The following is a 14,393-nucleotide window of genomic DNA, read 5'->3' on the forward strand; positions in this document are numbered from 1 at the left end:
ATCTGCCCCAGCTGCAATAAAACATGTCCCATGGAACCCTTTGAGCTCCAGCCTCACCCATGATGCCTTCATGGTGCCCATGAAACTTCTGAGCACCCTCCCTGCCTGCTTGGTCATGAGATGGTGAGGGTAGTTGCTTGAGAAGGACATAGAGCTGAAGGAGGAAGTTGGAAGGGGTGCACTGTCTCCCACTTCCTTAGCTCTACATGCTTTACACTAGATCCGATTTTCACCTAGACTTCTTGGAAAAGTAGAGAGTGCGTGCACACGTATTTCTGCTTCTTGGCAGTGGGGTGGGGGCAGAAATGGCCAAAGGGGGCAGCACCCATAGCCCTTGCTCAAAAATAAAAATTTGCCCATGGACCTGAAGAAGTGGGGGCTTCTGGTACAATAAAGCAGGGCCTTTGTAGCTATGGTCCCAACGCTGTGGAACGTCCTCCATCTGGAAGCAAGGGGTTATACCTTTTTGCTTGTATTCCAGAAAGACCTTCCTTCCTTCCTTCCTTCCCCCCTGCCCCGCTCTAAAAGAAGGGTCATAACTTGGTGGCAGAACATGTATTTTGCACATAAAATGTGCTGGCGTGTCATCTCAGGTTTTGTTCCAAACATCTTCAAGTGGGGCTGTGAAGGTTGGATAAGCCCTAAGTTGTGGACCACTTGCTCATGGCTGCAAGTGGGACAGCCGTGGCTTGGGGTTGCATATTTTGTTGTGTGGCAATATCAGGACACATTGCATTCCTGCCCATACCCCAGAACCTTGCAGGGATCAAAATCTCTGCCTTGCCTAGCCAGGGACCCCCACTTGGGCCAATCTACTTATTTTAAGTAGCAGCATGAGCAGAGGCTGCCTGGCCAAAAGGGATTGAAGCATCCTATCTGTTGTCCACTTACAGGCTCTATAAACCCTTTCTCTACAGCTCCTAGGCAGCATGGAGGAACATTCTGGCAGCCATAAGAAGGTGTTTCCAGGGTTGATAGTCACCCTGAAATGATATGCTGTTCCTATCAGACACTATTGGTCTTCCTTTCACAATTATTACCATAGAACTGTAAATTTTCAGCAAGAAAAGCCTATTCACTTGTGGTACAGGAGGTCAGCCTTTATGTCAGCAAAGACCCACAGGTAATAAATTAGAACCACTTACCAAGAAAAGAAAGGTACGGTACTGAGCTATACCAAGATGGTTTTACGTATAATAGTATGCCGCTCCTGTGATTTTATGAGATGGCGGTGTTTAAATACTTTTATAAACATTTCAAATGCTTTTATTAAATAAATGAATGTGTTCAAATCCAAAGCTACAAAAAGACAGGACAGTTGTTACTAAAGTCTTACATTAACTCAGAATAAAGATTCAAGATGTGTGTGCACTTAAGTCCAACGGAGCATCAATACGTATATGTATACATCATAAATAATAAAATGGAATTATAATTCTAAATATTAAAGAGCAAGGTGGCCAGCAATGGGTTTTCATATATTACAGGAAACCCAGACATAAATTTAGACCCCACCTGGTGTTATTATTATTATTATTTTACTTTTCAGTTTATGAAATCTGTCAAAAGTCTATGGAAGGAACATAAGGTTGGTCACCTTGGTTTTGTGTTGAAAATGGTCACACAGGCAGAGGGAGGAGGGGAGATGGATTGGAAAGGAGAGCAATTGCTCTTAGGCAGGAGGAGAACAACAACAACAACAACAACAACAACAACAACAACCAATCTTGCCAGTGTATTGTTATCCAGTCCGGGTTTTGCAGGCGCCCCTCCTCAGCTGGAGTTCCTTGCGAGTCCGTTCCATGCCTTTTTCCTCCTCTCTATTTTTTCTTCCCATTTTTTTCTTCCGAAGTCCCCCTTTCTCCCTCGCTTTCAACCCGCGGAGAGCTCGCGTGGGGCGGGGGGGGGGGTGTCAGATGGTGCCCGTACTCCAGTCCGGGTTTTGCGCGCCGCCTGCACCCCCGGTAGAAATAGGAAAATTCAATAATCAAAGCAAAAGGGAAGCGAGCGAGAGGAGGGGGAAAAAAATCCCGGATCAGGGCAACTTTGATGGCGCATGCGCGCTGTAAGCCTCCATCCCAAACACACACATTTCCCTGTACTTGGAAAGTCACCCAAAGCAGCCCCAAGTGCAGGTAAGACCTTCTGCTCTCCCCTCCTTGCCCCCCCTGCGCCCGGCCCCAGACCCTTCTTCCCTGGGGGGCTCCCCAGACTCCTCGCCCGTGCACTTTCCCGCGCCTCGTCCCGGCTGGCGGCGGCCGCTTTCGCCCCAGCAACTCTCTCCGCGCCTCGCTCTCCCCAGTGCGCGCTGGGCTGGGGCAGAGAGGGCGAGCGGCGGCGGCATTGCTTGGAGGGCGACGCAGGCGGCTGCAGTCACTGGGGAAGGTGGCTGTCGCTGCCCTGGCCAGGGAGGGGGCGTGAGAAGAAGGGGCTTTGCACCGGCCGAGAGAGGGGGCACTTGTAAAAAGTGTGTGTCGGGGAGGGGGGTCGCGTTACATTGCACTGCACAGGACTGTGTAGGTCATTGCGCGCGGAAACGGCGCGGGGGTTTGCAATGCGCCTGGAAACGGGATGGAGGGGCCAGGGCTTTGCGCGCTGGTTTTTCTCCTTTGGGTGGGGGTGCCTAGGGAGAGAGAGAGAGAGAGAGTTTGCTGCTGCGACCCCCTTTCTCACACTCCTCTTTCTGCCTTTCTTCGTGGGGCACTTTGAGAGGGATGGATGCAGGTGGTTCGCTTTCTTTTTCCTTCTTGTCCAGAGTTAGGGGCGGGAGGAGAGGGGCGGACAGGCAGGCAAGATTCTCGCAATTCCCAGGACTTTCTCAAACAAGGTGGGTGGGAGACGTCCGCGCGTTTGGCGACTCGTCTTTCCTTTCCTCCCCCTCCCCAATCTCCCAAGAAGCTGGAGGTGCCCCCTTCCCTTACACAGGGGAGGGGGCATAGAAGAATATCCCCTTGGGTCTCCCAGTTGCTTACAGTTGCAGGTGGTGCCTAACCATTTTTCGAAGACTTTAAAAATAGTTCCTGGGGAGGGGGGTGGAGGAAAGGGAAAGAAAGGGCAGGAGGGGGGAGGGAGGCAGAGGACGAGGGGGCGGGATCTCCCCCACCCCCTCCCCAAATTTTGCTCTCAGGTGTCCGCGTTTTGAAGACAGTTTCGGAAAAACGTTTATTCCCCTTCCCACTTTTTTTTTTTAAAAAAGCTGAGTGCAGGTTGTCCGGGGGAGGGGGGAGAGGAAAGGGTTAGGGTCCTTAAAAGACTGAGAATACAGGGACGTTTTTTGTCTGGGCTGGTTCTTGGGATAGGAGTCGGAGCTGCTTCTGCTTCTGTCGGTGCGCAAAGTTTTCCCAAAGTGCTTTGGAGCGGAGACCCCGGGTGCGCGATGACTTTTGGAGAGATGGGCGGAGGGTCCGGAGCGCACGGTGGCCGCACAAGGGGGCGACAAGAGAGAAAGAGGGGGGAGGCGCGATGCTCAGTATTTGCGTCGCCCTGCGCTTCCGGGGTGGGGGGTCTCTCCCTATTCTTCCTAGCTTCCCTTTCCCAACCCAAGTTATTTGAGCGTCCATAAGAGTGCGCTTTTGGGGCGATCCGGGGTACTTTGTGTCTGCCCCCTCGTTTACAGCAGCAGGTTATTTTTACCCCGTGGTATTTGCAGAACGAGCAGCTGATTTGCCCCCCGCCCCGTCCTTTTCACGCACACTCTCTCTCATTCGTATTTTTATCTCCTGCGCTTTGGAGAAGTTGGGTCTGCTGGGGGCGCGCAAGGGGTAAGGGACGTTTCATGTACAGAGGCTGTTTGTTTTTTGGAGGGGGGAGGCCGGCAGGCGAGCGGTTGTTTGGCGTATTGTTTGTGTTGGCGGTGGGGGGGCGGGGGTTTGGCTCGGCCTAGGGGTGGAGTTGCGAAGGGCGGGGCGCCCTGGAAGGAGTGGGGTTTTGGTGAACGCTCCTCTCCATGTTTGGGCGCTCCCGGGACGAGGGAACAGGTGTCGAGCTGTCAGTCAAAGTTCGGGCCTGCCGGGAACCGGGGCGGGTGGGGTGGGGACAACAGCAAGATAGCGGTTAAAAATAAGGGAAAGTAGAGGGTTTGGGGCGTTCGCAGAAATTAATAGAAGGGGGTGAAAGCGTTGGACGCAGAGCGGGGCACATTAGGCGTGAGTTATGGAGAGGGAATGAAATGATTGCATACTTCCCCCCTCTCTCAAATCTGCCTCTCCAGGTGTATGGTCGGATCCTAAGCTTCTGGGGTGGGGGAAAGAGTCATTTTATGAAATAAAGAGAATCTTAATTTAGTCTTATTTGTTTTCTTGGAGAAGGGAATAACATGTTACCCCCGCTGCTACTCCCTTTACATTCTGTTGCATACAAAAATGTATTGGAACTGGGCAGGTAGTGGGGAGAGGTTGGCATAGGGTTGGGGGTGGTTGTGTGCCCTGGGGAGAATTTAGCCGTGGCTGAAAAATCTGTATTCAGTTGGGGGGTGTATGGGACTAGACAGCTTCTGTGTGCTGTCCACAGTTTTAGGTTATATGCGTGCATTTGTCTTGTGTCAGTTGTCCAAATAAATATTTTCTCTGCGTTTTATTTCTTTTGCTGGGAGAGAAAGGTGGCTCAGTGGCTGGCTAGGATGGAAAGGCAAAGCTGGGGTAAGGGCCTATGGGTGGGTGGGGGTGTATTCTGGGAGGATGGGTGCCACCTCCAGGGTTTCTTTCTGGGATTTGCTGCTTGAGAAAACTTTGGGGGAACAGGGTGTGTCGTGGAGGTTTGATGTGAATAGATGTGGTTTAAATCTATCTGGCTTTTGTGGGAGGGGAGGGAAACTTTGAGAACTTGATTAATAAACTCCATGTGTTCTTTCCTTTCAACATGCTTCCCTTCTCCTGCCTCCCCCCCCCATAGCTCCTTCCTCAAGGCCATATGTAACTACATTAGGGATCACCTTAATCCTTCCCGTTGGAATACATTCACTCTGGCCATCCTATTTCTCTTCCTAAGTCTTTCCTATAAGCCATATTCATGTGCGTAGGGGAAATTACTTCTTAGTTTTACTTGATTGTCACCTTTTAAAAATCCATTTTTCCACCGGCTAGGAAGACTTTATGTGGTGCTGGTGAAGAAGCAGAATATTAGTGAACTTAGTAATCAAGTTTCCAGATCTTCTGCCTCCTGTTTAATTTATTAGACTACTTATTTATTCTGTTGATAATAATCTGTTGCAGGTTTCTATGGAGATGTTAAACTGATCTCTTCAAGAAATCAAACTCCATATGTGCTAAAGTGTTTAAAGAAGTAGTGTGGGCTCTTTTTCTTCTGCTACTCTTTTTGTTTGTTTGTTTTCTTCTCAAACTCTACATTATTTGATTGTTCAACTGATGTTTTCCATATTGATGTGTTCAGAAAGGGGCAGAACTGGGGTGGGAGTGAGCAGAAAAGTTAAAGGGTATTGATCATCAAGAGTCTGCCGTTTGTGTGAATGGGACTCTGATCTTGAAAGATTCTGTCTAAAAACTAATAGAAAGAGCAGATTAAATGATAAGGCCCCTTCTTTTAAATATGCCTGGCTGTGGTCAGGCAGACCAGTAATTGATGCAAATAAAATCTTGCTTGCTGCTGCTGCAGTTGTAAGGTGGTCCTTCCACTTCTCCTTCACTTTATAATAAGTCCAAAATCAAATATAAAGATTTTTTGGGGTAAAGTGGATGTTCAGGGTATTATTGTTTTATCATTTATTTTTTAAGTGCAGGAGGTCAGAATCGGGAAGAGTTAATGCATTAGAGGGTTTTTTAGTCTTTTGTTTCAGCTTAATGGGAGTGAGCTGAGGGGGGGAATAATACATAAAAAGCTTTTCTCTTTAGAGCAGTTCTCAAGGAGATGCTGCAGACTTCTAAGTTCCAAATTGCCCAAGGAAACTTTTTTCTTTTATGTTAAAGTGTCATTTTGTGATGGGTGTCATGTGTTTTGGAAGCTGTCTTATTCGAGACCCGTTTAAAGATGGTGGAGACTTGTTTTGGGGTTCCCGGGCACCTAGCAGGTGCCAACCTGGTGGCACTGCCTTCTGTCAGACGGGCAAAGTGGTAGGTTTAAAAATATGCCTGCCGTGCATCTTCTTCTGTCCAAGCTTCGTTTCGCCCTGTTATCCAGTGCTATTCTCTTTTCAACCTTTTTTGTTTCTTAAAACAGTATCTTCTCTCCCCCCCACACATTCTCCAGTTTACTTCCCCCCTTTTTCTTTTAAAACACAGATACACATGCATTCAGCCTGCTCCAGCCAAAACAGCACTAAACAGACTTAAAAACAAGACTAACGTAAGCCTAACTTGTCTGATGAAATCCACATCCTTGATTGCTTTTCATCTTATTAATTCTCTTGTGTGTTTATGTTTTTGTCCCTGCTGTTTCAGTGGAATTTGATCACCATCCTTTTCCTTCCATGCCTGCCTTGTATATCTCTCTCTCTCTTTGGTAAATCTTTTGGGTAGCTGCTTCTCCCACCCCTTTTTCTTTATTCTTTTTTAAAAATTTGAATTGCAAACTGGACCGACAGAAGTGGAAAAAACAACCACACACACACACACTCACACACACGCTACTCAGAAAAAAAGAAACACTGTGGCTTTAAACCCGGGAGTTTGCATATTCCCCTTGTATCTTTCCCCTTTGCTAATTATTGTGTTGTTTTCAGAGCAAATATGTCATATCCATGGCGACCGGGCAGGTTTATTGTCTTTCAGAAGCAATAGCTCACATAAGTAATTAATGACTTTTTTTTTCCTCTGGCTTAGGTTAAACAGATCATTCAAGGAAAGTCATCTCTCCCCCCTTTCTCTCTCTCTCCCCCCCACCTCTCTCTCTCTCTCTCTCTCTCTGTCTTTTTTAGCTCAGTGACATAAGAACATGAGTTAGAACAAGAAAATACTTTAACCAAGAAGTCAGTGGCTGACTTCTCTCTCTCCCCCCACACCAACATTTCTTTTAAAAGCTGGTCGTGTCAGTTTTCCTACAGCTGACATTGTCATTTTTTACAGGAGAAAATCCTGATTCTATGGGGAGGAGGGACAGAGGATTTAAGATGCATAGTGGCTTGTTGCTCCTGCAATAGGGAAAGAGGTGGTGGAGGGTGGATATTCCACTATGATTGTTGCCTCTAGTCTAGTGGGTGAACCCCCACCCCACTGCAAAATTATTAAAATGACCAGGACAGGAAAAAATACCCGGTGCTTTTAAACTTAAGGGAGGCACCTATGAATTCAAAACACACGCATATGCTTGAAAAATAGACGTGTCTTTCAACAAGCATATTTTTTTAAAATCAAATGATTACTCTGTATTAGTGTTCCCCCCCTCCTTGAGCAAACAGAAAAAGCAAGATTTAGTTCAAAGGGTGAGGGTGGAGTTTTAACTTTCAGAAACTTGTAATGTTCTGTTCTAAGCCACCCCTTCTCTGCCAGTGGACACCTTCTTATGTCCTTTTGCCCACTTTGCTTTTTAAATACTTTATTATATCAGAATGTGCTATTTGCTTAGATCAGGGACTGGCTACCTCCCACCCTTGATTTACTGTGTCAATGTCTTTTTCTTTTTTGTCCTCAACACAAGTCACACACCCCACATACATACCCCTACTTAATTTCATTTTGAGAATGATTTACACCCAACCCATCTATATAAAAATGGGGGGGGGTCTCTACTGCCATAAACAGTGTGTTCTGGGCAACTTATCCAATCTTTTTAAAAAATTAAACCAATCCCAAACAGCCTTGCCTGTTTTGACTCTGTATCCCACAATATTTCTACCTGAACTTTTTTTCTTTTAAAAATGTTTCCGTTGCAACAGCAACTCCAGAAATTTGAATCCCAGCTTCTTAACACTTTTTTCTTTTAAATAGCAGGTGTGGCTTAGTTTAACCCATATCTTGTTGATTTCATGGGTGGGTGGGTGAGAACACAAATATTGCTGTGAGTGTCTTGAAATGGTAAGCTTCATACCTAGATGTAGTTGGGGCTCTGTTTGTCTGTACCGTATTTGACAGCTACTGACGCAGTGGTCATGACATGTTCAAGTGACATAACGGGAAGGTTTTTGGGATGGCAACCCCAAAATCATGTCGTAAGTGGGCAGAAACTGAGTCCGATTGTTGTTTTTCCTTTAAAAAAAAACCATGAGTGTGCGAGGTGGCCCTGTGTATGAAGTAGCTTAGTAATTGAGTCTTCATGCGTTTCTGATGTCTATATCAGAGTGCCAGAAGAAACGGGCAAGTGGAGAAGGTAAATAGCAGGTGAGAAGCCAGCGCTCACCAGACGGTTGAAATATTAGCGTACAGCTAAGGGAATGTTTAAGAGCTGCGTCTTTCTCTCATTTTATTTAGATGGTCTGTTTCTTCCCTTGCCATTTACCTCCCCTGCCCCCCCCCCAAATTATAAGCAACGAAGCCACCTTCAGACATGGTTTTTGAGAGAGCATCCTAGGATTTTGAATGCAGCCCAAAGTCAGGAGGACATGTTTATAAGATGGAGAATGCTTGAAAGGCTTCCTTTAAAAAAATAATAATAACCCACCCCCATCTGAAATCAGCTTGTCAGTTGAACCAATTTTTATTTTATCATTTTTTAAAAGTTAGAATAGTCAGAAGTTGGTCTCCTGTGCTTTTCCTGCTCTCCTCGACCCTGTAAAAGGGAATAAAACTGCTTTTATCCGTAAGGCGGGGATGTTCCTGGACAGCGTTTATGATCTTTCCAGGCGTGTTGATGTGTACAAACAAGTGCTGGGACATGGGAGGAAGCCTGCAAAGTACCGGTGGTGGAGGGGTTCGGGGGGGGGGGTGTAGCGGCAGAAGAAAGAAGGACCTCAAGTTAACTCGCTCTAGTGTCATGCTGCAAGGCGAAGAAGGGGAAAGCAGGAGTAGTGTCGTAAATTTTGCTAAAATTAATCAACCGTTTAAGAGCCCCATGTTAACGAGCCTTTTCAGGCAGGCAGGCAGCCTTCCTTTTTCCGTCTTATTTCCCCCCCCCCACCTCATTTCAAAGTCCAGGAAGGAGGGGGGGAATCTTCTGAAGGTGGGGAAGGGAATTTTAAAAAGGGGGGCAAAAGGAAGCAAAAATGTGGGGTGGGGAAGGGAGAAATTAGTGCAGAAATAATAATAAAAAACTTCCCTCCCCAAAAAGTGGGGGTTTGATTTATAGAATATAAATCTTCAAGTGTCCTTGATCCATATTGTCAGGCCTTTTTTTTCCTTTCCTTTTTTTTTTTTTTTTGGTCAGATTTGTCCTGTGTGCCTTTGACGGAAAAGGCACGTAGGGAAAGAGAGAGAGAGGAAGAGCGACAGAGGGGAGAGAGAGAGAGAAAGAGGAACGTGTTCTCAGCTTTGTAGCTCATTATCATTCTTAATAAGTCTTAAGGAATAAAGAGAGGCACTGAGTGTAAATGCTGGGTAATCCTAACACTCCTCAAGGTGAGAGGAGTCTTGAGGACACGGGAGAAAGGGGGGGGGGCCAGAGGAACTGGTTGTGGAAAGAGGGGCAGGGACAAAAGGGGTCCTTTTCAACTCGGCTTGTTGGCCTAGCAGCCTCAGACATACCATCGCTCACTGGATAAACTTCTACCCAAGCACAAGTTTGGAAGATGGGCTTCCCTGTAAGATGTGCGGTCAGCTCTGTGTGATGTTTATTAAAAGTTTGGTGTTTGGGAAGGAAGCGGTCACTTTCTTCCTCTCTCTCCACCCCCCTAACCTTAAAACCACCTGAAGCCGTTTCCTGGAGAGTCTGTGCCTCTGCTATTGAACAGAGCGCTTGATGAAGCCTGCATAACTGTCACCCGCACGGTGGCTGCTGTCCACGCCAGCTCCCGTCGTGGGTGCTGCACCCCAAAGCATCTTGCATGACGGGCAGAGCACCACTTTCTGTAGAAATTCTGCACGCGGTGGGATTGACCTTCATGCTGCCGCAGCCAGCCACAAGCACCCCAAGTGCCATCCGCTGGAGGAGGCAGTTGTGAGCGCAGCGTTCCTCCCCCGCCCCCCGCCAGATTGAATGTGACATAATGTGCATTTCTTCACAGGAGTGCACGGGAATAATTCCCGTGGGAGATGTTAATGTCAGAATGGAATATCCACCTGGATTTCACATGAAAGACTTCCAAGGAGAATACTCGCTTCCTTCCCTGTCCTGGCCAAAGGCCTTCCCTGCATAAATGTTGGTGGGTTATCCATTCTAACACACACTCGCACCTCTTTTTGGATAAGGAAAAGTTTCACAGCAGAACAAGCCTGTTTTTCTTCCTTTCTTCTAGCTTTGAAAAAATACTCTCCTGTCACATATCAGGTTTTAACCTTCTCCCCCTGTCCGCTGCCTGAAAGCATATTGCCGCCTCTTGTGCTTTTATTTCCTGAAGAATTTATCTCCAGATACTGTTGCTTTTTCTTCTTCTTTTTAATCGTAGGAAGAGGGTGCACCTTATAAGTGTGCAGCTTTGAGCACTGGGTGGCTTGAGGTTCTAGGAACCATTCTGCAGGTGCCGAGCGATCCTTTCTACGAGGAGGGCTGCTTTTTAAAATAGAAATAAATCTTAACCATGCAGCAAAGGAACATGGCAACTCCTTTAATTCTGTCACTGGGGAACTTGGGGGGTGAGGGGGCTGGAATTCTCTTGTGGGTGACCTTGAACCTCTCTGACCTGAGCACTTTAAACGGGGTGCACAAGCGGGGGGGGGGGGCAGCCAATAACACTTTGGCTGAATATGTACCAGGCAAAAACCTGCCTTTTTCGCAAGGTGCTTTTCCTAGGCACTTCTGCATAGATTTTTCTTCAGCAAAGTGGGCTCCAAGGCCTCCTATGCCTCTCCCTTCTTAAAGAACATAGGGAATGGCTTTATACTGAGTTACACCCACTGCTCCATCTAGCTCAGTATAGTCTGCCTTGATTGGCAGCTGCTCTCCAGGATTTCGGGCAGGGAGTCTCTCCCAGCTCTACTTGCATGTGCTGGGGATTGAACCAGTGACCTTCTGCATGCAAAGCAGGGGCTCTGCCACTGACCATACTTTGAGTATGCCCCCTCCAACTCCCTGAAATTCCCAGGGGGCAATATCAAGACTTTGGAGGAGCCTTAAATACTTTGTAGGGAGATTGAAGCCTTCGGGGTGCCAGCATCAAATATTTAGGTCTCTAGGGTTTCTCCAGCTTTGCCAAGGAGTGGGTGAGTCAGCTTTGTGAGGTAACTTGTCCTTCTGAGTCTCTAGCGATGAACATGGGCCTCCTTGGGGGAGGTGAGCAGTTGCTACCACAGGCATAGCCTGCTCCCTGCCCCTTTCCAGAACACATCTTGTGTTATGCGGTATCAGCACATGGCATACTTGGGCAGCTGCCAGAGCCCCAGTAGCCTGGCAGGTCCTGCTGTGGACGCTTGTCCTGCCCACTCCTCTTAAAAAACAAAACCCTGTCTGGCATGCTGAGCAAGCCACAGCGTAGTGGTGTGCTGGGGTCCAACTAGAAACCAAAATGGCGCTGCCACAGCAATCTGCCAAGTGTGGTCCACCAATAGAGGAGGCAGCGCCAGCATTTGATCTTGGAGGGTCCTCGGGGAAGGTGCCCTCACAGTCCCTGCCATGGGCCTTCCTCCTCTTCCAAGGGACTGTTACCTCCCCACTCTCATCGCACCCCTGGACTCTGTCTGCTCAACCATCTGGAATGGGAGAAAGTGTGAGAGTGGGGCGAGTTCTACTCTATCTCCTCGCTCTTGTCTTTGCTTGTGTTATTGGTGAGGGCCGGTTAATGGGGGAAGAGCAGGCCTCAGCAAGTACCCCATGGTGCCTATCTCTGACACTGGCCTCGTGAGGAGCCCAGGGCCTACCCTTCCATGTGTGACATCTGGGACAGGTGTTTAAGAATAAGGACCATTTCAGCTTTGCCTGTAAGGAGGAAGGAGTATTTTAGCTTTCCCTGTAAGCCCACACAAGCTACTTAGACAAGCAATGTACACCAAATGACATACTGTCTTTGTTCGCCAGGTCTAATGCCTGTGTAGCTGGGGAGGAGGCTATCACCAAGGCAGTTGACACCAGCTTTAGAACCGTTGGCTGGCTGGGTCTGATGGGAGTGGAACCCAACATCTGAGAGACCACACATGTTCCCTATCCCTAGCCTAGGGAGAGGCAGTCTTGAGCACTGGCATTATTATCATTATTATTTGGGAGAAGAAAAGGCTAAGGTTTAAACCCTGCACAGATCTGAAGTGGAGTCCCTAAGATGGTTTTACGTCTCCTTCCAGCAACTCCTCCTGGTGGCCAACTTATTGCTCTGCTTTCATTTGGACCACATCAGCGCAGCCAAGCGGGGGGGGGGGTCTTGTTGTATGTGCAGCCCAAAGCCTCAATACACACTGCCCAGGCTTGCACCCCAGAGAGGTCACTTTGGTTCTGCTAATGCGACAAAAACAATGTGGAAGTTGTAAGTCACCAGTCTCTGCAGCTACAGTAGGTGCTGTGATTCTCCCATGGTTTGACTTCACCCCCGGAGGCACACTCCATTGTCTCTCGAGCAATTACTATTATTTATTAAATTTGTATACTGCCCTTCATTCTGAATATCACAGAGCAGTTCACAACATAAAAATACAATATGAGAACACAAAATACATAATAAAACAAGAGCAAGAGCAAAAACCAAAGCAATATCCCCCCTCCCACAAAGGCATTTAAAAGCACGATAGAATGTTATTCAGCCAAAGGCCTGGTAGGATTGGGGGCATGGCAGTATTGGCTCAAGGCATCATGTGGAAAAGGTCTGACCAAAACAGAGACTGAGGCCGAAGATGAAGGAGGAAGGAAAGTTAACAGGTTGGAGATGAATTGGGTGAGCCTACATCGAACCATTGCCGAGGAACAGAAGAAGAGCTCTTCTCTGGATCAGGCCAGAGCCCATTTAGTCCAGCATCCTGTTCTCTCAGTGGACAACCAGTTGCATCTGGGAAGCCCACTAGCAGGACTTGAGCACAGCAGTGTGGCTCCACCCCCAGAGTCCAGCACTGTCCTGTTGGTCCACAGCACTGCACCCTAAAGGGAATCTGGAGGTGCCAGACGTGAGCCCTAAGGACTCCTATTAGACTTTTCCTAGAACAATTTGCTCTGCAGACTTATTTATTCGGCAGTCTGTTTTGGGACTATTTTGACAAGGTATGTGCAATTCCACCCAAAGAACCGCTCTCTGCAAGAGTTTGTTCGAGATGATCCACTGGTCCCTCCCAGCACTAACTCACTGTGCATTACAACCAGTCCATGACTCCCCCCCCCCTTTCCCAACAAATGTGTCTTCTAGATTCCTTGAGGGTAAGTGTGGGGCAGGAGGGATCTCATAATTTAAAACGTGATAATTTCAAATGCCCCAATAAGCATTGGTGTAGAAACACGAATAAAATTACCCAAATGAGTATTGGCGTAGAATAAAGAAGTGGCTTGCTTGTTTTTAACCACCTAAAATTCCATGCCCAATTTATAGAAACTTGCATCATAAGAACAAACGAATGAACTGAGTCCAGCATCCCTTTCTCACAGTGCCAACCAAAATACCTGTGGGAAGCCTGCAAGCCAGACCTAAGCACAGTACCAGCTCTCTCTCTCTCTGCCGGTGAGTCTCAGCAGCTGGTATTCAAAGGTGTATTGCTTCCAATCACAGAGGGCAAGCAAAACCATCGGGGTTAGTAGCCGCGGACTGCGTCCCAAGCTGTCAAAATCTATCCCAAAGAGAGAGCATCTCCTTGCTGCTGACATGAGTTTTCATGGGTCTCTGAAATGAAGATTTCTACGATGAGAGAAGAGCCCAGGAGCTGCTTCCCAGCCAAGGTTTCGTCTCTCTGAAAGGCTTTTGTGAATGGTAATGATTTCTGCCGGATCTCTCTTTGGGATAGGCCTTGAGAAAACGTGTGGATGTCTATGTCTTCCAGGAGATTATCCAGCTTGGACCCTGCTCATTCCGTCAAGGGGAGCTTTCTGGCAAATTGCCCTCAGCCGCCACCGAGGTGATATTCTTCCATCAGGGTTATTACTGTGCCCTCCCCGAAAAGACTTCCTCACTGTCACACCGGCACCGTTTGCTAGTGTTGTTTGGCAACAAAAGCTCCCTGGCTTCTGCCCACAGGGAGAGAAAGGGTGGGAGGGAGCAAGGGGGGCTTGCAAGAAAGCGCATTTATTGAAAGAGAGAATGAAGCGTCCAGTACTCAGCCGGTGTGTGTGTGTCCCCCGTTTCGTCCGCTTTCTGCCAAAACACACATTCTTATTTCGGTAACTCTGATCTTTTGAAGAGGTTAATTTCCATGACGAACTGCAGGCCACGTGCCTGGCGGATTTATCTAATTAGACTGACACTTTTCTCTTTTAAAAAGGAAAATTAAGCTCCCCCTTTGGATGGACTTAAG

The 14,393-nt window shown here is 47.6% G+C and overlaps 1 protein-coding gene across 5 annotated transcripts in view; it reads left to right on the plus strand.

The window, feature by feature from the left end:
• The window catches only part of CASZ1 (castor zinc finger 1), a 443,166-nt gene that overhangs the window by 132,474 nt on the left and 296,299 nt on the right, over positions 1 to 14,393 (plus strand). For 2 of the 5 annotated variants that reach the window (XM_083512759.1, XM_083512763.1), the window contains exon 1: positions 1,294 to 2,135. The exons of 2 other annotated variants lie outside the window; for them this stretch is intronic. The gene's annotated coding sequence lies outside the window, so the exon portion shown is untranslated. Of the gene's footprint in view, positions 1 to 1,293; positions 2,136 to 14,393 lie in introns of those variants that run through there. One more of the 5 variants, XM_083512756.1, reaches the window with a different exon arrangement.

The sequence above is a fragment of the Podarcis liolepis genome (genome assembly GCF_965112155.1).
Source record: "Podarcis liolepis genome assembly, chromosome: 7".
In the NCBI taxonomy this organism is placed as follows: Eukaryota; Metazoa; Chordata; class Lepidosauria; order Squamata; family Lacertidae; genus Podarcis; species Podarcis liolepis.